This window comes from Eurosta solidaginis, chromosome 4, assembly GCF_040869045.1.
Source record: "Eurosta solidaginis isolate ZX-2024a chromosome 4, ASM4086904v1, whole genome shotgun sequence".
NCBI classification, from domain to species: Eukaryota; Metazoa; Arthropoda; class Insecta; order Diptera; family Tephritidae; genus Eurosta; species Eurosta solidaginis.
The window spans coordinates 258,795,762-258,819,886 of NC_090322.1; the positions used below are offsets into that span (position 1 = coordinate 258,795,762).

The 24,125-nt window shown below is 36.0% G+C and overlaps 1 protein-coding gene across 1 annotated transcript in view; it reads left to right on the forward strand.

Annotated features, from left to right (window-relative positions):
• Positions 1-895: 895 nt before the first annotated feature.
• CARPB (Carbonic anhydrase-related protein B) overlaps positions 896-24,125 on the forward strand; it is a 286,975-nt gene continuing 263,745 nt past the window's right edge. Inside the window, exon 1 of the mRNA XM_067780979.1 lies at positions 896-1,003. The gene's annotated coding sequence lies outside the window, so the exon portion shown is untranslated. The remainder of the gene's footprint in view (positions 1,004-24,125) is intronic.

A 24,125-nucleotide genomic window follows, 5' to 3' on the forward strand; every position in this document is an offset into this window, starting at 1 on the left:
TTTAAATTAGAAAATATCTTTTCCAAGCGATGTCATCTCTCGGTAGAGGTTCGACAAATATTTCCATTGTATTTCTGCCAAGAATTCTTCCAAGTGAAAATTCATCTGTCCTGCCAGTTGGAGTAGACGGTAAACATGTAGGTTCCGTTCCACGAATTTGTAGCAAAATTGGTAAAGGAGCACGAGGAAAATTGGTAAAGAAGCTGGGTCAAAATCACCTTGGAGGTAAATCGTGTCGTATTTTTTTTCATCTGTAATGGCGGGGATCAAAAAAATTTAAAAAATTCTTTTCAATCCACTTATAATAAGCTTCAAATTTAAGAGCAGTCTTTCGGAATTAAAAATTTTTTTTTACAAACCGATCCCGCCTAATAATAATAAATAGTGAAGCAGTAGCCTAATAATGAAAACGAATGAATACCAATTTTATTTGAACGTAAACACTGGCCACAAAATATAGACAACACAAACAGTTAGCCGAAAGTACAATGACCAAAAATTACAGCGCACTCAAAACTAATCAATTCTAATTGTACGCGCTGTTGTAATTTGTTGACCTTTTGACCTGCCTTGTGGGGGTTTTATAATTTGCGCGACCGAAACAATAAATTTGAAACGATTCTAAATAATTGCTGAAAATAAAGTGCTTCAATAATAAAAACAAAAAATTATAAAAACAAAAATTTCAAAATTGAACACGAATTCCACAAATATATATCTAATACTACTAACACAATTTAGTTAACCGCTAATGAACTGAATAATCATAAATAGAGCATATAGTCACAAAAATGTAAGCAAAAACTAAGTGCAGTTCAACAAAAATCTTAAGCGCGCGCTAATCTGAGCTGCTAGCCGTATTTCTATGCAACGCACAAATTTTATACAAAAAACATTAATACCTAACTTTAGTCACATTACTTGCTTATGTGTTGTTGTTATTTTATAAATTTTTAATGTACACTACACATGTGTTGTGATAAATCGGAAGCGGAAGTGCAAAGTAAGTTAAAAAACTTGTTTGTATGTAAATAAATAACAGAAAAAAAGCAGCGGCAAATGCCGGCACAATAAAGATTGAGATCTTTGAACAACAAACATAACTAATTCCAGCACTGACAACGTGTGCAAAGTAAAGAAGGCACACAGAAGTAAAAAACAAAAAGTAAAAAAAAAAACACGTAAGGACGGGATTGTCTTCGGCTGTGCCGAAGACTTCATACCTTTTATGAATGTGGCTGAACAATAATCTTATCCCGTAATTTCCAAATAATCGGATGTATAAGATAAGAAATATATAAGGAACAGATGTACATATCTAAACGATTTTTAAGATAAATATAAAATAAAAATAGGCAAAAGACACCCTTATCTGAACGATCGGTTGTATGGGATATATATTATATATAGCTCCGATCGAAATGTTTTTTTCATGAAATCTTCTATAATATGTTAGAATAAATATCACCAAGTTTAACGTTTTTATATTGGAAATTAAGTAGAAATTGCCAAAAATCTTTTCTATCTGAAGGATCGGTAGTGTGGGATATAACTATATATAGCTCCGATCAAAGTGAATTTTTCAGGATATCTTCTATAATATATTGGAATATATATCATCGAGTTTCACGTATATACTTTCTAAATTGCGACAGGACTGACCAAAATCGTCTTATCTGAACGATCGGTTGTTTGGGAGGTATATGTTATAGTGGTCCGATCCTACCGGATACGACAAATGTTTAATATAATATAATAATACATCATTGTTCCAAATTTCATTGAGATATCTCAAAATTTGAGGGACTAGTTTGCGTTCAAACAGACAGACGGACATGGCTATATCAACTCAGTTCGTCGCCCTGATCAATTCGGTATACATAATGGTGAGTAAATCTTCTATATTTCTCACCGTTACTAATATCGGACCAAAGTTAATATACCATTTCATGTTAATGAAAGATATATAAATTATAAAAATGATACTAACGCGCAATGAAGTGTGCTTGAAAACATTTATAAAGAGCCTAATAGCAATAAGGGCAACGAGTAACGGTGACACTTGGCCTGCACAGTGTGTTACAGCTGAAGAAAACAAAAACTAATGTATGCGTATGATTCAATTAGGCAAAAGAAGTTTAACATGGAATTGCTAAATAACACTGGTGGACAAAATAGCACTTTTTGTCTGTTGCACAGAGTTTCTCTTTTGTTTCTCACTAATTTGGGGTCACTGATTTCTACTAGCAACTCGAGTTTCTGAAGTGCGGCTATCATGCAAAAAAAAAAAAAAAAAACAAAAACACTTCTCAGTTGACATATTACCACAAAGGTGTAATAACTTGCTGTAATAAATGTAGTTATTTATTATGAATTCTTTAAGGAAAATGTGTGTAAATACTCCAAACAGATTTTCTTTTATTAGTGTCGCGCACATGTTCAAGAAATTTTATTTGAATCCGTCAGACCTAATGAAATGAGCCTATACGAACTTATTCGGTTCCCCATATGAGCCTAACAACACACCCTGGATTCCCAGTTTCGTATGTAAAAATTGTGTTCAGTCATTACGCTTAGGGGCAAACAAAAAACTATCTCTTCAAAGCCTTTTCTCCCGGGAGTGGGATTCGAACCCGCACTCCTGCAATAGTTGAAATGGTTACAACCGCATTCAGCTACGTCATGCCTTAGTTGTTGTAAAGTTTTTCCCAATTGCCTTCGTTTGCCTATATTAATCTTCTACACATCACATCTCAACTCATACATAACAGGCAACATTTGGTTAATTCGTTGTAGTTCTATAAATAGAACAAAAACAGCAACAATACCAAGTTTCTCTGAAACCGCCTTACAAACATGCATAACTTCAACACAAAACTACATACGAAGTATGTGATGTGTAGAAGATTAATATATGCAAAAGAAGGCAATTGGGAAAAACTTTACAACAACTAAGGCTTGACGTAGCTGAATGTGGTTGTAACCATTTCAACAATCGTGGGAGTGGTGGTTCGAATCCCACTCCCGGGAGAAAAGGCTTTGAGGAGATTTACATGGTATAATTGAAACAGCTATCAACTTGGCCGTCCTGGTGTCACGTTGATTAATTTTTTCCCAAAGTATTAAATAAATTATAAAATTAAAAATTGCTTGAAATAAATGTTTTCATGCATTTAAAAAAGCAATACGGGCAATCCCCGATTAACTCATACATAACAGATAACATTTGGTTAATTCGTTGTATTTCTATAAATAGAACAAAAATAGCAACAATACCAAGTTTCTCTGAAACCGCCTTACAAACATGCATAACTTCAACACATAACTACATACGAAGTACATATGTGATGTGTAGAAGATTAATATATGCAAAAGAAGGCAATTGGGAAAACTTTACAACAACTAAGACATGACGTAACTGAATGCGGTTGTAACCATTACAACAATCGTAGGAGTGTGGGTTCGAATCCCACTCCCGAGAAAAAAGGCTTTGAAGAGATTTACAAGATATAATCGAAACAGCTGTCGCCTTGATCGTCCTGATGTCACGTTGTTTAAATTTTTTCCAAATTATTAAATAAATTATAAAATTAAAAATTGCTTGAAATAAATGTTTTCATACATTTAAAAAAGCAATACGGGCAATCCCCGATTAACTCATACATAAAAAACTATCTCGTTTCGAGTACCAAACTCCTGTGATATGGTGTGAACCATCGGACCATCCAGCGACGGCTATTTCTGTGTGGTAAACATGACATGAACAAACCGCAGAAATAACACTAAATGGATTTTTCCCAACCTATGCACTACTTTTGTATAAAAAATTTAATTAAAAAATTTGAAATTTTCATGCATATATTGGTACATTTCTCTCGAATTTAAAAAAAGGTTTTGGGATTGACTTGAACTGTTTTAGTCATATAATTGTTTGAAACTTTTTCAAAAATTAACGAAAAAAATAAATAAATAATTGATAAAACTTTCTAAGCATTTTTTTCTGTTCGAAACAGATTAGTCATAAACATAATTTTGAACTGAGTTCAAAATTTCGTGTAATTGAAATCAGTTTCAAACATTTCAGAAGCTGTTAGCCCAAACTACACACATATCTCCTTTTCCTTGACCTTCCGCAGAAGAATCAATCAAAAAAATTATGCATAGGTTAAAATAGGTAAAAAGGCTGCTCAAACCTGGGATACGAAGAGACCGCATTACTGCATAGTTTCGTTAAATATGCTTTATTATCAACTTCATCAAAAGTGAACTCCCCCGCATAAAAGGAAGAAACCCAAAAACATACGTGAAGAAACCACAGCGTACCTTGATAATCCCACGGTGTGCACCGATTCCTGCGAAAGGAGATGAGATCTGTATGCTAGCATCAAGTGATGCATCATATCAGGTCACATACTGGCTATTCTTGCTCGCCACGGCACAATTTTTTTCACGCATGACATGGTCACGCAAGCGTGTCTGCATTGCTACCTTTCGAGTTATCACTACTCCGGATTAGAGAGCTTCGGTATTTCGCTCGCCTTTTACGACCGCCTTGCTATGGTGGTAGTGAGCTCCGCCTACCACACCGAATATCCTGTGTTCGAGTCTCGGGAAAAGTAACATAAAAATTAAAAAAAAAGTGTTGTCAATTAGAAAACCTGTTTTGTAGGCGAGGTTGCCCCTTGGCAGTGATCTGGCAAGCACTTCGAGTGTATTTCTGGCATGAAAATCTTCCCAGTAAAAACTCATGCGCCTTGCAGATGCCCTTCGGAGTCGACATAAGACATGTGGGTCACGTCCCGCCAATTTGTAGGAAACCCTAAAACGAGCGCGACGCAAATTGATAGAGAAGACCGGTCAAAATCTGCTCGGAGGTAAATTGCGCCATGAACTTAATATTTTATTATTATGATTTTTTTCGTTTCATTTTATCACTTTACAGAACATGAATAAATCTTCAGTCAGAAATAAGTACGTATATTCAAGAGGCCATAAAATATGTCATTTTACTGGCCTTCGAATAACATAAGATACATTACTATTTTGTGACGCGGCTTCACCATCATCCGTCGACACTATGGAAACTGTAAATGATTCCAGTCGCCGGTTGATGGCAAATCACCAAATGCTTTTCGAATAACAATGAAGATGGGAAGCTTCCCATGAGCGTCCATTGTCTTATACGCTTATCCTATTAGCAGCCCCAAATTGTTTGGAGAGAGGGTTAGCTGGTGTGACTAACAAAATATTCTGGGGGTCAAGTGGGAATTAACGATAATGACGGTATTTTTCTTCAGAAAAGTTCAGTAAGCATAAATATGGACCAGAACCAACAGCTTTAAAACACGCTCAAATAGCACGATGGGTTCGCTTATTCTTGATCTGACAGAACTTGGATTGAAAACCTGTGCCTCTCTATCCAAATTTGTTGATTTGTATCTAAATCTAATACCAGGAATATAAAAGTACTCAGATGAATTTGCTGATTGGAAACTTAGAGCTTAACCAGCGCTGAAACAGTTTTAGTAAACAGAGATGCATTTCAGATCAAGAACTGGGATTTAGGATCGATGAGAGTATAATATATTTACGTGTATCTAAATCCGCTATAGCACTCGTAACAGCGATATGGAAGGCTTAATTAAAAACAGTTATTAAAGAGAGTAGTTTAAGCATATATTAAGGCATCATGTAACAAAGGGGTGTTTTTTTTTACAAATCGGCAAGAAGAAAAAAGAAGGAACATTTTGAAAATAGTCCCGGTCCATTAATATCTAGACCCGTATAGTAGCAATATCAAACGGATATGCAAACTAGTTTTCAAACCACCTCAAGACAGACTACCTATCAATAGTGCCGGTAAATCAACATTAAGGCATACTTCCCCTTCGAAAAGAAATTTACGCTTCGCTAAGATGAAGTGGCTTTTGGTAGAGATATGTTAGAAGACAAATCCTCAGCTACCGGGCCTGCACTTATAAGTAAATAGGGAGATTAAAATTTAAAGAATAACAAAAACAGTTAAACGAATGGTATATTTTTTAGGTGGCTAATGGTGACTACCCAGCCAAAAAGATGATCTGACTATAAGAACTAAGTATGTAGATAGTGATCTTAAGTGCCAAACTATGATGTTGGTTATCTGGATTTTAATTTGTGACATCTGGAAGTACTAACCATCTTCTATTATTCCTACAAATCACCGGCTTGTGCGTAACATCTTAAAGAAGTTGCACTTTACTTAAAAAGTTTCTCTTAAGAAAAACACATTCAGAGAACTCGCTGACCAATGCCGAATAGCGATTTCTTTTAACACTTGTCCCTGCGAACGAGATCAGACTTTCAGTAGGTAGATACCATTGCGGCCAACTAGAACTATTAAATTTGAAAATTTCTTCCTACTGAAACATCAAGAACTCTACACTGTACTTCCAACAAAGTCATTGCACAGTTTATCATTTGAATGTCTGCATTCGTTTGCATTAAGCAACGGTTAACGTCCGCAAAGTTTTCTCCACACAATTGCACAGCTCTAATATTTGTGCTTCAGGTGAATGCATTTAAAGGCAAACGTGTTTTCGTGAGCGCATTCTTATATGATAAACTTTGCAAAAACAATGCATTTACGGCGACAACGCCCACGAACAGAGCATTTTTCGTATATCGGCGCCAGGAGCTTTCCACGTTTTTTGTTTTTATGTTTTTGTAGAAAGTGCAGCCCCTTATGACTGCAGCATTGAAGGAAGTTAACACACGTAAACATTTAAGCCGCATAATAACAAATGCATTTACACATACATATAAAACTGGATATACTCTTTATTTTATATTTTACTGTAAAATTTTGTTGTAGACGGGTGTTAGGTGGAATATGTGATTGCGACCTTAACTGTTCATCAAAGAGTCTTTAACGAGTTTGAGTAGTCTGAACGTCTATGCATTAATTGTGCAACAATAATTGAATAAATACTAAAATAAAAGCAAGTACCCAACAAAAGGTAAGAAGTGTAAGTAAGTCATTTTAATTGCTTGTAGTGATATTGAAACTGGTATATACAGGGTGCTCAGTGAGTCTTGAAAAGTAAGAATATTTAATTAAACTGGTGTTGCCACTTTTAGATTTTTGACGCAGTAGTAAAGAATAGGTCAAGTTGTTGTTGCGGTTGTCTTTCGTAGTGATTAATTCTCATATTCAAATGTTTTGCAAAATACATTTTTAAAATGTCTCTCGTCTGCTCTGTTAAATTTAACATAATGTAAACTTTATATTAGTCGTGTTTTTTTTTACACGTATATACATTTACATTTGCGGGTAAAAAAACGCTTATCCTCCATTAGATAATGTTTAGGAGACCCATTTAGCGGCAGTGGTTAAATAACTACCTACAGAACGGGTTGTATAGAAAAGCGGAACACACAACCCTGTTGCCCATATGTAGTGTATAACCTTGAGCTGAATCGGTTGCGATGAATAGTGGACACATACCATTTGTAGAGGTAGTGTAGAGGTAAAACATAGACACACATTTCAGTTGCATCTGAGTATAATGCGTATTGAAATTTAGGAGTCCTAATTTTCTGCGCAGCAATTTCAGAAGTGTAGATAAAATTTAACGCTTAGCAGCCCATATAAAGTTTAAGTGTATAAGTATATGGATGTAAAAGAAAACACAGCTATTATGTTATTATCAGGGTTTGAAAATAATTGTTATCTTCAAAATGTAAACTTACTTACTTACTTACTTAATTGGCGCTTAACCGTCTAAACGGTTATGGCCGTCCAGCAAGGCGCGCCAGTCGCTCCTTCGCCCCCCAACCGGCACCAATTGGTCACACCAAGGGAGTTTAAATCGTTTTCCACCTGGTCCTTCCAACGGAGTGGGGCCCGCCCTCTACCTCTGCTTCCATAGGCGGGTTCCGTTAGAAACACTTTCTTTGCCGGACCATCATCTTTCATTCGCATAACATGGCCTAGCCAGCGTAGCCGCTGCGTTTTAATTCGCTGGACTATGTTGATGTCTGCGTATAGCTCGTACAGCTCATCATTAAATCTTCTTCGGTACTCGCCATCGCCAACGCGTAGAGGTCCATAAATCTTTCGAAGAACTTTTCTCTCGAACACTCCCAAAGCCGCTTCTTTTGCTGATGTCATGGTCCATGCTTCTGCCCCATATGGCAGGACGGGTACGATAAGTGACTTGTAGACTTGATTTTCGTTCGCCGAGAGAGGACTTTATTTTTCAATTGCCTACCTAGTCCAAAGTAGCATTTATTGGCAGGACTGATTCTTCGTTGGATTTCAGTGCTGATGTTGTTGCTAGTGTTGATGCTGGTTCACAAATAAACGAAGTCTTTTACTATTTCGAAATTATGGCTGCCAACAGTAGCGTGGTTGCCAAGGCGCGTATGCGCTGAGGTATATATTTTGGGTCATGCAGAGATTATTTTCGAGACATTTTCAAATCATTTCTGGACTGTTTGCGGATAATTTTGGTATCATTTCGAGACTTCTTGTATCGAAATATTTTCACGAATATTTCGGGATCGCTTTGGGATTTTTTTTGAGTCATTCTTGCAGGGTTTGGAAAAGTTGCTTTATACATTTAAACGAAAAGCTATAGTGCTGTTATAACTATCGTATTGCAATAGCCATATTCTTGTTGTAGCGACAGAGTCACTACCCGAAGCTTTTGGGGAGTGTTATCGATATTAATGGTCCTTTGTCAGATATATGTAGATCCGGTATCTTATGGCAGCAAGCATCCTTAGTTAATAATATCTATCGCCAGAAGTAGCTAAAAGTCAAAGTTAATTAGCATTGTCTTTTAAATAAAAAAATAAAAGGTTTCAAAGTTAAAATATCAAGATTGTAGCTTAATGGAAAATCTCTCAAAAACTTGACCGCTAGATTGATTCTCTCTAAATACATCAATCTGTGCTTCCGTTAGCGCGATTTTTTATGAAATGTGCTTAGCTCCTTTTGGCCTCTAAAATACATTTGAAATTTGAAGCCTCCAAATTTCCATAAAATTTTTTTGTTTATATGATTTATGTGCAACTCATGCATTCCGTTCGATACGTGCACCGTTAGCAATACAAAGCTTAAACCTAAGTATCTATATACGCGCGACACCTGGCGAACGTTTTTGTTATATTTGGTTAACTGTTTTCAATCACTCAAACACATTGTAAGTTCCTCGGGGAAGCTAATATAGACCGCCAGCCCAAAAATTCCGAATCTGTTATTAATTGTCTAATTATCTCGAAACAGGTGCCATCTAGCGGAAACTTTTTCTCCTTTTGTTAAAATGTCTTGGAGCTCTGATCTGAGTGTAGAGTCTTATGTTTCTAGCTCAATGAAAAGTTATATAAAAATCGATAGCAATATTCCACAAGCTTGTAATTTATAAAGATCTCTAGAGTTTGTATAGCTTTCATAAAAATAAAATTGTATATTAATTTTGGCACGATCTCAAATTTGTAATTCCTTAAAGGAGGAGAGATAGACCCACCAATAAGTATACCGAAATAGTCAGCATGACGCGCTGAGTTCCTTTAGCCGTGTATTTGTCTGTCTGTTTAAAGGCAAAGAGAGATTAGCCTCAATTTTCATAAAATTAGGTGATCGGGTTTATTGGCGTGGCTATAACTATAGCATATATCTTCCACTCAACCGATTTTTCGGATAAAAGACTTTGCGTCATTTCTTCCCCATTTTCAAAGCTAGGGGCTGAGAATTTCACAGGATGCTTATATATAAGACATACATAGTTGTCTGAAAAAAATTTTAGGAACGACCATATACAATATATATATATATATATCCCATAGCACTGATTGTTCAGATAAGAAGCCTTACGTAATTTTGTTCTTATTTTAAAGCCAATAATTGTATCAGGCATACATTGTTTTTTAAAAAATATCAAGAAGATAGATGATATATATAACATATGTAGATCCCTCACAACTTATTGTTCACGTTTAGCGAATTTTTTAAATTTCATCCGATTATTTTTCACTTTCATTCAAGATCGCTATGACGCCTTTGGTAGAGCATTTTCGTTCAAAGTTGAAAGTTTCAGGTTCATAAGTTATCGGGAATATATCTTAAACTAGAATTTCCAAACTTTTAAAGTACCACATTTGTGGCGCTACTTGGTGATCGTGTTTTTTACTCATGTCCCATTCTGAATTAAGACCATGTTTTAAAACTCAATCCTCACGGGATGAAATTAATATGAAGAAAGTAAAAAAAAACCACATGCTTTTGAAATACTCACGGTTGTGCGTAGTTTTTTTTTCCACAAATTTTCAAAATGGTCAATTACTTGCGCTTAACTGTTTAAATGGTTATGGCCGTGGTTAAGTACAGAGGTAAAATTTAAATTAAGTGAGGCTAGAATAAGAGGTTTAGGTTGAATAATTTGGTATTTTGTATACTGTCAATTCTAAGAACGAAAAAATGATTTTATTTATAGAAACGGCTCACAAAAAAACCGCCTACAAAGAACTTTCTCCAACCTTATAAATTTTACTACTTTAGAACTGCAACTTTTCCAGCAGTATTTCAGAACAATTCAAATGCATTTCAGAAAAGCCCAAATAAAATTCAGTATAACGCAAATGTATTTCAGAAATATTAAATAAAATTTAGAAAACCACAAATATATTTCAGAAAACCCAAGTGTATTTCAGAAAAATTCAAAAGAAATTCCCAGAAATTTATATGGGTGTTTCTGAATTTCGTTTGATTTTTTCTGAATGTAGTCTGTATTTATACAAGCTTCATTTGTGCTTTCAGAAATAATTTTTTTTGTTTTCGAGGTCCTTTGAAATACATTTGTGTTTTCCTCAGAACTGTTGTAAAAGGTGTAGTGATACTGAGGTGGATTAATTAATGTATAACATTATTTGATAGGACAAATTTTGTTTCAACATCAATTATTATACATAATTTACTTTTCGCCTCGTTTATAAAATGCTCAGCAGCTATAAAATATATTAATTATACGTTTGACCTTCTTCACTCGCTGGTGTTTCAATTGTGGTTGCCACCTACCAACAGACAGACGCACAACAACAATAACCACGCGCATAGTTACTTTGATATCGTCGCGCATTTTCATGTTAAATACTCGCAAATTCCCTAAACTCGATTCCCACTCTAACTCTCAACTTTTCTTCATACATATTGTGATTTTGACATTTAAAAGGGTTTTCTCCCACTTTTTGCATTTCTTTTTGGTGTAGCTTAACAATTCGTGGCAATTAACACTGGCAAGTTCAATTTGTGCACCAATGTTTATAACGTTTTGGCTTATGACTGCACTTTGTACTAGTCCGACATGTTCTATGTGCTAACTGAGAAAATGGGACAAATTAATACTTCAAAGGCAATTCACCGCCAAGCTCGATTAGCACAGAAGAATTAAAATCGAGCTAGCAATGAATGGCAAATAACTTCAGTGGTGTGTATGAGTTTTATTTTAATTGCATACATACTCTCCGCGACAAAACTTTAGCACACTACAGATTTTTTATTACAACTTTTGATAACGAAAATTTTTTAGCTTTTATATTCTACAATTAAAGACGGTGAGCGAAAGTATTCATGAAAATGGTAGTACGAGACAGCTATTGTTTACGTATAGGGTCCGTGTAAAATCGTTGCGCCCGAACGACACGGCAAAACTATAGCACACATTTAGTGTGTGAATGTCTAGCAAACGGTTAATTCGTGTTATTTTCTTTTTGTGAATACTATAAATATTGTAAAGTATTTCGTATTTAAAATATCAATTTATTTTTTTTTATCATGCGTCGCGGTAAAAAAACTTAGTATAGTTGAAATAAACACTATCAAGAATCTAAAAAAACAAAAATGTAATTTGTCACAAATAGCAAATACAATAAATAGATCTAGAAAAGTCATCATAAATTACTTAAAAGACCCAGAAAATTACATTAAAAAAAAAAAAAATCCAGGAGGTCGGGCACGAGCTATAAGTGATAGAGATAGACGAGCAATTTTGCGAGTTGCTTCAAATTCTACGTTAACAGCAAATCAAATCGCTTCTGCAGCTGGCGTAAAGACGAATGTAAGGAATGTTCAATGTCTCCTGCATGATGCTAAGCATTTAAGCAGAGAGAAAACAATGAAGAAACCATCTTTAAGTGAAAAACACAAGAAAGAACGCTTACAACTTGCCGGAGAACATACCGCATGGAAAAAAAGTGGCGTCATATAATATTTTCGGATGAAAAGAAATTCAATTTAGATGGCCCTAATGGGTATAAGTATTACTATCATGATTTATGAAAAAACTAAAGAATTTTTAGTCGCAGGCAGTTTGGTGGAGGCGGTGTTAGGTGTTGGGCTGCTATAGGCTTTCAAGGAAAGACAGAAATAAAATTTATCTCTGGGAAAATAAATAGTAAAAGTTACATTAAATTGATCGACGAACAATTAGCCAAATATGAAACACAAATTCGTGGTCAGAATTATATTTTTCAGCAAGATAATGCTGCCGTTCATACTGCAAAACTCGTGAGAGACTATTTTTTAGAACATAATATTCAAAATTTAAAGTGACCAGCGCACTCCCCTGATTTAGATATTATGGAAAATGTTTGGGGTAAAATAGCACGTGCTGTGTACTTAAATGGCAAACAATATAACAATGTTGAACATTTGAAAAATGCTATCCAAGATGAGTGGAAAAGTTAGATCAAGATTATATTAACAGCCTATATGAAACGCTGCCAAAGAGACTTATTGAAGTTGTAAAAAATAACGGGGGATATACCCATTACTGAAATAAAAATTAAAAATATTAATCAGTTTTTTTGTTTTTTTTTTTTTTACCTAATTGTGCTTTAGTTTTGTCGCGTCGTTTGGGCGCCATGATTTTACGCGGACCCTATACTTAAGCAATAGCTGTCTGTTATTACTCTTTACATGAATACCTTCACTCACCGTTTTTAATTGTAGAAAAAAAAGCTAAACAAATCTTGTTATTAAAAGTTGTCATAAAAAATGTGTAGTATGCTAAAGTTTTGTCGCGGAGTGTACGTTCATAGTACAGCAGATGCAAATAGAAGGCGGTTTTAAATAGATTACCTAGAACGATTTAAAAGCAGTGACTTTATGATACTGTTATTGAATTTATACTCCTCTAATGTAAATAAGCAAATCGTTTGTATTTATCTGGTTAAGAGTCTAGAAAAAAAACATTTATTTAAAAATATATTATGAATTACTCTAATATGAATTAAAGATTTGAAAATACGATATTATCGTATCTTATACTTGCGCCAAGCGTAAGGGAAATAAGCGGCAACTGAGCCAGTACCTATAACGGATAGCGCTTGACCGCTACTTGAAAATTCCATATTAGGGAACGTACCCAAATTATGTGACCCATTTTCTACAACTTTTTATCGACCGGCGTCGATCAGCAGTTGAGCATCCATGTGTAGCTATATCGCAAATTACTTGAAGAAGGTCTGACTCAGTCTTGACAGATAAGGTTTGCACATTAGGATGAGCGGATTTTAAACTAAAAATTTCAGCTTTTTGTTTTGCCCGACATTTTTGCATGCTATCTGCATGGCTGGATCTTTTCGTGTAGGTAGCTATATTCACCAAATAACCAAACAAAGAACACACATCACTAATGTTTATACATGCGAGAGAAAGAACAAATTCATTTTTTATTTTGCCGAAATGGAGGTGATATGACAATAAATTATTTAATGTCAGAATACTCACCTCTACGAAAAAATTGAGGAGACGACCGCGTTTCTTAGTACCGATCTGACAAAGTTTCTCGACGTAAGACGCTCCAGCTCCTTTGGATTTTTATACCTTTCATGAATATGAAATGATATATTAACTTTGGTCCGATGTTGGTAACGTTGAGAAATATAGAAGATAGGCTCACCATTAAGTATACCGAATTGATCAGGGCGACGAACTGAGTTGATATAGCCATGTCCGTCTGTCCGTCTGACGGTTTGAACGCAAACTAGTCCCCCAAATTTTGAGATATCTCAATGAAATTTGGCTGAAGGATGTATTTTTGTATTATATTGGACATTTGTCGGATCCGGTAGAATCGGACCACTATAACATATATCTCCTATACAACCGATCGTTCAAATAAGACGATTTTGGCCATTTCTCCCTTAATTTAGAAAGTATAAACGTGAAACTCGGTGACATATTTTTTAATATATCATATAAGATTTTCTGAAAAAAAATCACTTTGAATGGAGCTATATATAATATATATCCCATACAACCGATCATTCAGTTAAGGGGGTTTTTTGCCATTTTTTTATATTTATCTTAAAATAGTTTAGGTATGTACATCTGTTCACTATATATTTCTTATCTTATTCAGCGCATTGTTTGGAGATTACGAATGGGATAAGACTATTGTTCAGCCCCATTCATGAAAGGTATGAAGTCTTCGGCACAGCCGAAGACAGTCCCGTCCTTACTTGTTTTAATTTTTATTCTTCAAAGGAACCCAAAATTCATTTGTCTTTTTTTGGATTGTTTGCATCGACAATTCACTGCATCATGTTCCGACCCTTGGGATTCCATAAGATACATAATACAATTCCACAATTAAGGGTTGTGAACAATCTTAAACTTATTATTATTATTATCAAATTTAAGTCATGTACCACAAAATTTTCATCACATAGAACCAAAATGTCCGTTCGCGTCTACAACATGTCGTCTCAGCTATCAATCACATTTACACTAAATTCGATGCCACCATTTAGCATAGCCCAATGCACTTTTAAGCATTTCAAAAAGAAGAATGAGCAGTTCACCTATCAAGTTTCATCATTTTATCGATCGGGGTTTCCATATTACGAAATTTCGATTACGATTTTTTTGAAGCGAGCGTGGTTGGAAACCGATTCTGTTAATTTTCATAACCCAAATAAATATTAGTGAGACAAATTAACGTGCTAAATTTCAACATGATATCTTCAATGGATTTTATTTAAAAACAAGTAAGAAACGTTAAGTTCGGGTGTAACCGAACACTACATACTCAGCTGCCAAATTACAACTCGCAAAACTTTTAAATTACTTTTTTTAAAAGCGGTGCCACGCCCATTGTCCAAAATTTTACTAATTTTCTATTCAGAGTCATAAGGTCAACCCACCTACCAAGTTTCATCGCTTTATCCGTTTTTGATAATGAATTTTCAATAACGAAAAAGTTGGGGTGGTTATTCCGATTTCGTTCATTTTAAATACCGATCTGAGATGAGTGCCCAGGAACTTACTTACCAAATTTCATTAAGATATCTCAAAATTTACTCATGTTATCATGTTTACGGACAGACGGACGGACAGACGGACTTACATGGCTCAATCAAAACCTTTTAGAAGCTGATAGTATTGATATGAGGAAGTCTATATCTATCCTGATTCCTTTACGCCATAACGTGCTACTGCAATCCAACGTTGTATTACCCTGTGATGAAGTACACGCTGGGTATAAAAAAAAGTATTTTTGTGCCATATACATCCTAGGAGTTTGAGGCCAAACTTCATTTCCAGTTGTGGTCTTGCTACTTTCTACTTTTTCCTACATATTGGCAGGACATCTTACAACACGCGTGGAGTTGTTGTTATTAAAAGAGGGTACCTTTATTGATTAATACATGAAACATTACTAGGAGCAATTTTAAATTTGATTCCTTTAATAATTTGGGAAAAATTGACATACAACGCGACATGAGGACAGACAATTTCTATTATATATGCCTTTTGGAGCTCGAAGTGTTCCCGAAATCAGTACGAAATGGCGACCCCATTTAAAAAAACAGTCTCAAACAAAATTTTGATGTTCGTTTTCCCCGGACTTAAAACCAGAATTTTCGATGTGGTAGGCAAGCATGATAATAACATACGACGCTAGCTGTAGATACAGCGGCTGTGGAATATAGAAATAATGCGAGTTCTTGAAATCTCGTTTCTCGTTAATCTCAATTTGTATATAGAAATAAGGGCTGCGTTAATATTCACAGTATTAAAAGAAGCTGTACAGAAAGACTTTCCTATCAAGTATCTGGACATTGTAGTTTCGTTCAGTTTCGATTTTGTATACTAAATAAAACTTGTACTACAGACATGCAAACCAATAGTTTTACGGCTTATCGCGGATAGAAATAGCAAAATTAAGTTTTTGTTGCTTTTACATGACTCTTACAGAAGACTTCGCAAAGTCCGGGTAACTTCCAATATCACACCTGCTATGTAGATAGATCTTCAGCATGTAGTTTCCGAGCATTCTAGATGCTGGCTCTCAAACCTCTTCATGACCATGTCTAAAAGGTGACGGCTCTACATGGTTTGTGTTGTTTTTTTTTTTTTTTTTTGTTGCAAATTCTCCTTTTTGTGGCTGAGCCCCAACCAACCACACACTTCGTGTTGCATTAACACGTGGTTGTAAATTTACTTAACAAAAAAAAAAAAAAAAAAAAAAAAAAAAAACAAAAATGCAAATTACTCATGCATTTTCATTAAAAATGAAGCCATTGAAAAGATAAATAAATTCCATACAATGAATGGATTGAAGAATTACAACAACAATACAGCTGAATGGTTTTGTATTTTAAATACAGAACAAGTGATTTTTTTTATTTAAATATATTTATGAAATGATATAAACAAGTTCATTCAAATAACGCAAAGCGGAAAAAAGCAATTAATCACTGATTGACTGTAACGGCTGAAAAGCAAATGAATGAATAAATAGAGAACGGTGAATTGTGAAAAAATGAACAACAAATTTTAGTATTGCATTTAGGTCAAACGTATGTGTGCTATCATGTATGAGTGTGTGTATATAAGTATATGTAAATGTATATATGGTTATGAATAAGTGGCGAAAATGAAGGGGATGCGCTTGTAGTTAGGAGACGCTGCCGAGTGGGAGAGCTGGATGGCTGATAGCTTAATAAAAAAGTGTCGTCTGTGATCAAAGCACATTCATAATATTTTTACAAGAGCGTGGATATCAAGATGTTCACACATAAGTACACACACACACTACATACTAACTCAACTGAACCTGGGCAAGTAAGTGTTGGTAGAAAAGTATGAATGGGAGAAATTCAAAATACGATAGTTGTTCGACAGCCGAAGCAACAATGTGAAATTTATGACCAAAAACATACACACATACATATGTTATAGCAAATTAATTTACATATGTACATATTTTAAGTTTTGTGACTAAATTTGTGAATGCGGGTATATTTGAGAACACAAAGGTTGCCCTGTTTGTTTGCTTACACGACCGTAATGCCAAAATGAGTGGGTCAACAAACAAACAAACTATATAGTGAGAAAAGAGACTGACGAACCGTGGCAGAAAAGGTCTATTGGAATTGTGGTCACAGCATCAAAGTCAATTAATTTAAGTTTACCTTAGTTCAGGTATTGTACAAATTTTGCCCCAAATTTCCGTACCATGCCACACCTCCTGGTTAGGAATTCTACAATAGAATGTTGACAATAGCTGGGAGCCGGTGAAAAGCTTTTTGCTGATTTATTTTGTTGTTGTAAATTTATGTTGTACAACGTATTTTCATGAATATTTTATGTATTTAAGGCGATATAGAGATTACACTTGTAAATATGCATAGGGGAATATCAAAGAGTCGTTATATAAAAAGGAAAAAACTCCGCCTTAAACAGATAGTTAAATAATCAAAACAGATAATTTATGTTTAAAACAAAATTTGGTAATTAAAACTAGCTGTTAAAATGTAGTAAATTAAGCGGTATTACCTTTTATTTATAAACTTCATAGGAAGGCAAATAAAATGTCGCTCATACGCCATGGTGACCAACTCTGAAAAGTGAAGTGTGTAAATTTCAAAAAAACTACCAACATTTGAAAGGAACGAAAAACTATTTTAAGAAGTCCTCGTATCAAAGTTCATTAAATTAGTCAAAAAACATCAAACATATATATGGTGTGATGGTAGCGTGCTCCGCCTATCACACCGTATGCCCTGGGTTCAACTTCCGGGCAAAGCAACATCAAAATTTTAGAAATAAGATTTTTCAATTAGAAGAAAATTTTTCTAAGCGGGGTCGCCCCTCGGCAGTGTCTGGCAAGCGCTCCGATTGTATTTCTGCCATGAAAAGCTCTCAGTGAAAACTCATCTGCCTTGCAGATGCCGTTCGGAGTCGGCATAAAACATGTAGGTCCCGTCCGGCCAATTTGTAGGGAAAAATTAAGAGGAGCACGACGCAAATTGGAAGAGAAGCTCGGCCTTAGATCTCTTTGGAGGTTATCGCGCCTTACATTTATTTATTTTTTTTTTATATATAAATAAACAAAATTATAGCTTTTTGTTAAAATCATATGTACGGGCCGGTGTGTTCCACCTACCACACTGCAGCTCCCGGATTCAAGTGCAAGGAAAAGCAACATCAAAATCCTTTTATACTCAGCTCAGCAGAGCTCACAGAGTATTAATTTTGTTCGCATAATGGTACCTCGTAACGGAGTAAACTAATCGAGATAGATATATACTTCTATATATCAAAATAATCTGGACGAAAAAAGAAATTCGTTCATGTCCGTCCGTCCTTCCGACCGTCTGTCCTTAAACACGATAACTTGAGTAAATTTTGAGGTATCTTAATGAAATTTGTGATGTAAGTTCCTGGGCACACATCTCAGATCGCTGTTTAAAATGAACGAAATCGGACTATAACCACGCCCACTTTTTCGATATCGAAAATTTCGAAAACCAACAAATGCGATAATTTATTTCCAAAGAAAGATAAAGCGATGAATCTTGGTAGGTGGTTTGACCTTATGACACAGAATAAAAAAATTTGTAAAATTTTGGGCAATGGGCGTGGCACCGTCGCTTTTAAAAGAAGGTAATTTAAAAGTTTTGCAAGCTGTAATTTGGCAGCTGAGTATATAATGTTTAGGTACACCCGAACTTAGTCTTCCTGACTGGTTTCAACTAGTTAGAACAAGTAAGGACGGGAGTATATGAAGCTGAGCAATAATCTTATTCTATTCGCTATACATGACCATGGGGATCAGAGCATAATTCAGGATGCCATTTTGAAGTCTTCAGTTAAGTTTACTCGTGGTGCAGTAGCCGTGTAGCCGGATGTTTTTATCTATTTAAAGACAAAGGTTTAATATCGGCCTCCTGCTTCAAAAAGGTAGATTATATTAGCGTGTGTTATATATCTTGCATAGGTAGGTATGTAGCCTTCACTGGTGTGGTGATTTAAATAAAATAAAATCCGTTTTGCTTTTGAGCACCGCGAGGTGATGTCATTTTTGACAGTTAATTATGTTAAATAATATAGTTTAGTTTTCTCTGGTTGGGTCAGGATCTGCGAAAGTAAAAGGGCGCTATAGCTTAGAAGGCATTCAACATCCTAAGTTGGCAGCAGCAAAAGGTGGCGAGTTCCTAAAAGTGGTGAGGAAGAGGGGGATGAACACTTTAACTCCATTAATTGCACCAGATGGCGGGTGATCTCAAAACAAGGTGGACGTGAATTATTGGGTAATAAAATAAACTTAAAATATAAGGCACCTGAGGGTTTTTCCTGACAAAAAAAAATCTATAGAGTCTGCACTTTAAATAATATATGTAAAAATAACATCTAATACTGTGTCACAACCTAAGAAGAGCTAATGAGAAAATAAAAGGCAGGCATACTTCTTAGAAAAAAATATAAGCCAAATATGGATCTGTTCTTGATATACTTGCATATATAAAACATGTAAAGGTTAGCTGACAGTCTACAAAGACTAAACATATACATCTATATATATAAAAATGAAATGATGTTCGTTCCTGTCCATGTTTTGCTGCCGATACAAGGCCAATTTTATTCCTTCTTTTTTCATATTTTAGGGATCAAATAGGGGAAGGTTTTTAGCAAAAAAAATTTTTTTTTAAATATCTAGGGTCTTGAGATATAGGTCAAAACGTGGACCCGGATAACCCTAAGATATGTTTGAATAATATGGGTATCGAATGGAAGCTTCTGATAAGTACTTTAATGCGGGGTACTTCTCGTACCCCTAGGTGACTAGCGTCTCGAGATATAGGCCAAAACATGGACCCAGATGCCCTTAGAATTTGTTTATACAATATGGATATCAAATGAAAGCTGTTGATGAGTTCTTTAGCAGTGGGTAGTTGTCATACATCTGGGTCACTAGGGTCTCGAGATATTGCCCAAAACGTGGATCAGAATAACCTTAGGATACCTTTTTTACTTTATGGGTACAATCCGGCATATCGTCGTCGATCCACTGATGACAATGGTAAATCAACAATATTTAAGATGGGAAATCAAAATGTTGAAGTTGACAATCTTGCTGGATTGTTCCATATTGTCCATTGTTGTACAAAACACTCAAAGCACATATTAACGTGGAATACTGTAATTCCGTTAAATCAATTAAATACATTTGGAAATATGTAAATAAAGGAAGCGATATGGCTGTATTCGGTGCAGTCCAAAATGACAACGACGAGATTAAAAAATATCAAATGGGCGTTATATAAGCAGTAACGAAGCGATATGGCGAATTTTTTTAATTCCCAATACACGAAAGACATCCAACAGTCGTCCATTTAGCGGTTCACATTGAAAATGGCCAACGCGTTTATTTTACTCCTGAAAATGCAGCGCTTAGAGCAACAAGTGCACCGTCTGCAACTTTGACTGCTTATTTCATTTACGTCAATCGGACGATTTTGCAAGAACATTGCTATATGCAGAAGTGCCACAATATTTCACATGAGATAAATCCAGGAAAACATTTCAAAGGCGAAAACAAAGAAAACCAGTTCAAGGTCATCCTAATGTGTTCTCAATAGATGCATTAGGACGCATTTATGCAGTTCAACCAAATAATCCCGAGTGTTTTTACTTGCGATTGTTGTTAATTATGTTCGTAGCCCAACATCATTCCGAGCTTTAAGAACAATTAATGGTGCATTGTGCGCTACATATCGTGAAGCATGTCAACAATTAAATTTGTTGGAGGATAATAAGCATTGGGAAGATACGCTTGCCGTTTCAACTGTAATAGCCAGTCCACGAACATTATTTTCGATAACAATTGCAATGTGCTCCCCATCTAATCCATTGGAATTATGGAATAATTTCAAAGATTATATGGCAGATGATATTTTAAACCAAATGCGTCAAAACACTGCAAATTATGAGTTGGAATTCACATTGCAAATTTACAATGAAGCATTGATAAGGATTGATGACATTTGTTTGTCGATGTCAAATAAATCGTTAGTACAGTTGGGCATGCCAGCAGCAAATGGTCCAATGCATGATATGTTCAATCGAGAACTGGATCATGAATACCATTATGATTGTAATGAACTAAACATATTTGTAACATCAAATTTAACGAAATTGAATAACCAACAGCAACATGTTCATGATACAATCATGAATAATGTTAGCCATGGAACTGGTGGATTGTTTTTCTTCGATGCTCCTGGGGGAAAAGGCAAGACCTTTTTGATTTCATTGATATTAGCAATAATTCGATCAGATAATAACGTTTCGTTGGCATTCGCTTCGTCCGGAATTACGGCTACATTACTGGAAGGCGTTCGCACAGCACATTAAAGTTGCCTTAAATATGAAGTAAATGAAACATGAACATGTAATATTTCGAAAACATCTGGAATGGCAAAAGTTCCTAAAGTATGGAAGCTCATCGTATGGGATGAGTGTACTATGGCAAACAAGAAATCATAGGAAGCACTTGATAGAACTTTGAAAGATCTACGTGGGAGTCAAACAGTCTTTAGAGGTGCCATGATTTCATTGGCTGGAGATTTCAGGCAAACATTACCTGTGATCCCAAAATCCACGGCTGCAGATGAAATCAATCCATGCTTAAAATCATCGGATTTATGGAGACATGTAAACACCCTTTTTTTATTTTATTTAAACACCCTTACACTTACTACAAACGTACGTGTTCAACTACAAAACGATCTGTCAGCAGCTCAATTTTCACAGCAATTACTGAAAATCGGAAATGGAGAAATATCTGTCGATCCAACAGGAATGATTCCATTGCCTAACAATTTCTGCAGTTTTGCACAGTCTAAAGAGGCATTGATACAGAGTGTATTTCCAAACATAGTTCAAAATTACAAAAACTATGATTGGCTCAGCGAAAGAGCAATTTTAGCTGGGAAAAATAAGGACGTCAATGATATAAATGCAGCTATTCTGGATCAAATACCTGGTGACATAGTTGTATGTAAGTCAATGGACATTATTACTGATCAAGATGATGTCGTAAATTATCCAGCCGAATTCTTAAACTCACTCGATTTGCCAGGCTTGCCACCTCATAAATTACGATTAAAAATTCGAGCACCGATTATTATGGTGCGCAACATTAATGTGCCACGACTTTGCAACGGTACCAGACTCGCTGTGAATAAGCTAATGGGTAACGTTATCGAAGTAACAATTTTGAAAGGGAAGTAAAAAGGAGAAGACGTTTTGACACCCAGAATTCCACTGATTCCGGGGGATTTACCATTCCATTTCAAACTTTTGAAGTTCACTATTCGCTTTGCCTTCGCTATGACAATTAATAAGGCGCAAGGACAGTCTCTAAAAATGTGCGGTATTAATTTAGAATATCCAATTTTTTCATTTACGCGAAAGATGGAAAAACCAAAAACGTTGTCTACCAAAAAGTGTTACAATAAAGTTCGAATGAAATTGTATCAAAGAAATTGCTTTGTTTCGTATTAATTTTATTATCTTTGAGCAAATCATTGAATCTATCGCCTAGCGAAGCGGGCGAGGGTACGCTAGTCTATATATATAAAAAGAAGTGTACATTTTGATTGTCACTCCATAACTTGAGAACGGATAGAAAGATTGCCATGCAATTTTTAGGAAAGATACAGGAAGGAGAGATGATGGTTAGTTGATTTTGAAATCCCAAATCGGTTTAGCCATTCTTGAGTTATGATTTTTTTTATCTGAGTATGCGGCCACCGTCTTCTGCAGAATCAGAATCCGAACATACCGACACAGGATTGGAAGGTACTTACTGTATCTCGGCCTACCGAGGATGGTCAGTTCTACATCTTCCAAATAAACAAGCAGGCGGAGGATATTTTGTACACGCAGCTTGGCAAATTGTCCTTTGGCACTGGCAAAATTTACATGCGACTCAGGAAAAGAAGTCCCGAGGATAAAAATCCTAACACGCTGGAAGTGGGCGAAGTCGAAAAGGACCTCAGAAGCCTAAGGGAAAAAAGACAGGTGGAGGTCCCCGACGTCACCACGAACGTGCTAGAAGAGGACCAACCGCTAAATGGTGCTGTGACTCGCACAGAGGAACACACGGCACAACATTCACGAGGGGCTGAAGGGGGCCTCGAATACTCTAAACCAAAAGGGCAAGAGGAGGACGACGACGTCAAGACGAAGGTGCTGGAGGGGGACAAACAGCCCAATGGTGCTGCGAGTCCTACAGATAAACCTCCAACACAGTAAAGTGGCGTCGAGCGAACTCCTCCTAACCCTTGAGGAGGGTTCGTTTGACGTGGCGCTGATCCAGGAGCCGTGGCTCTCATCGGGAGGAAAGGTTTCTGGACTTATCGCGCGCGGGTTTGGCGTTTACTACGCACAAACGGAAGGACGGGTGCGAGCTGTAGTAATGGCAAGGAAACAGCTGCATTCATATATGCTGCCTAATTACACCACCGAGGATTTCGTAGCGGTGGCCGTTGAGCAAAAGAATAAGCAGGCATTTATCCTGGCGTCCTGCTACATGGCCCATGCTGCGGAGGTTCCACCGATGGAGTGCAAAAGGCTAGTACAGGAGGAAGGGCGCAAAGGGCGGTTGGTCATAGGCGCGGATGCAAATGCGCACCACAATGCGTGGGGAGGAGCAGATACGAACGAGAGAGGCGAATCTCTATTTTGTTACATCCTGCAAACCAATTTGCAGATAGCCAACAGGGGAAATGTTCCTACATACATTGGTCCAACATCCAGCAATGTTCAGGATATTACATTGAGCTCC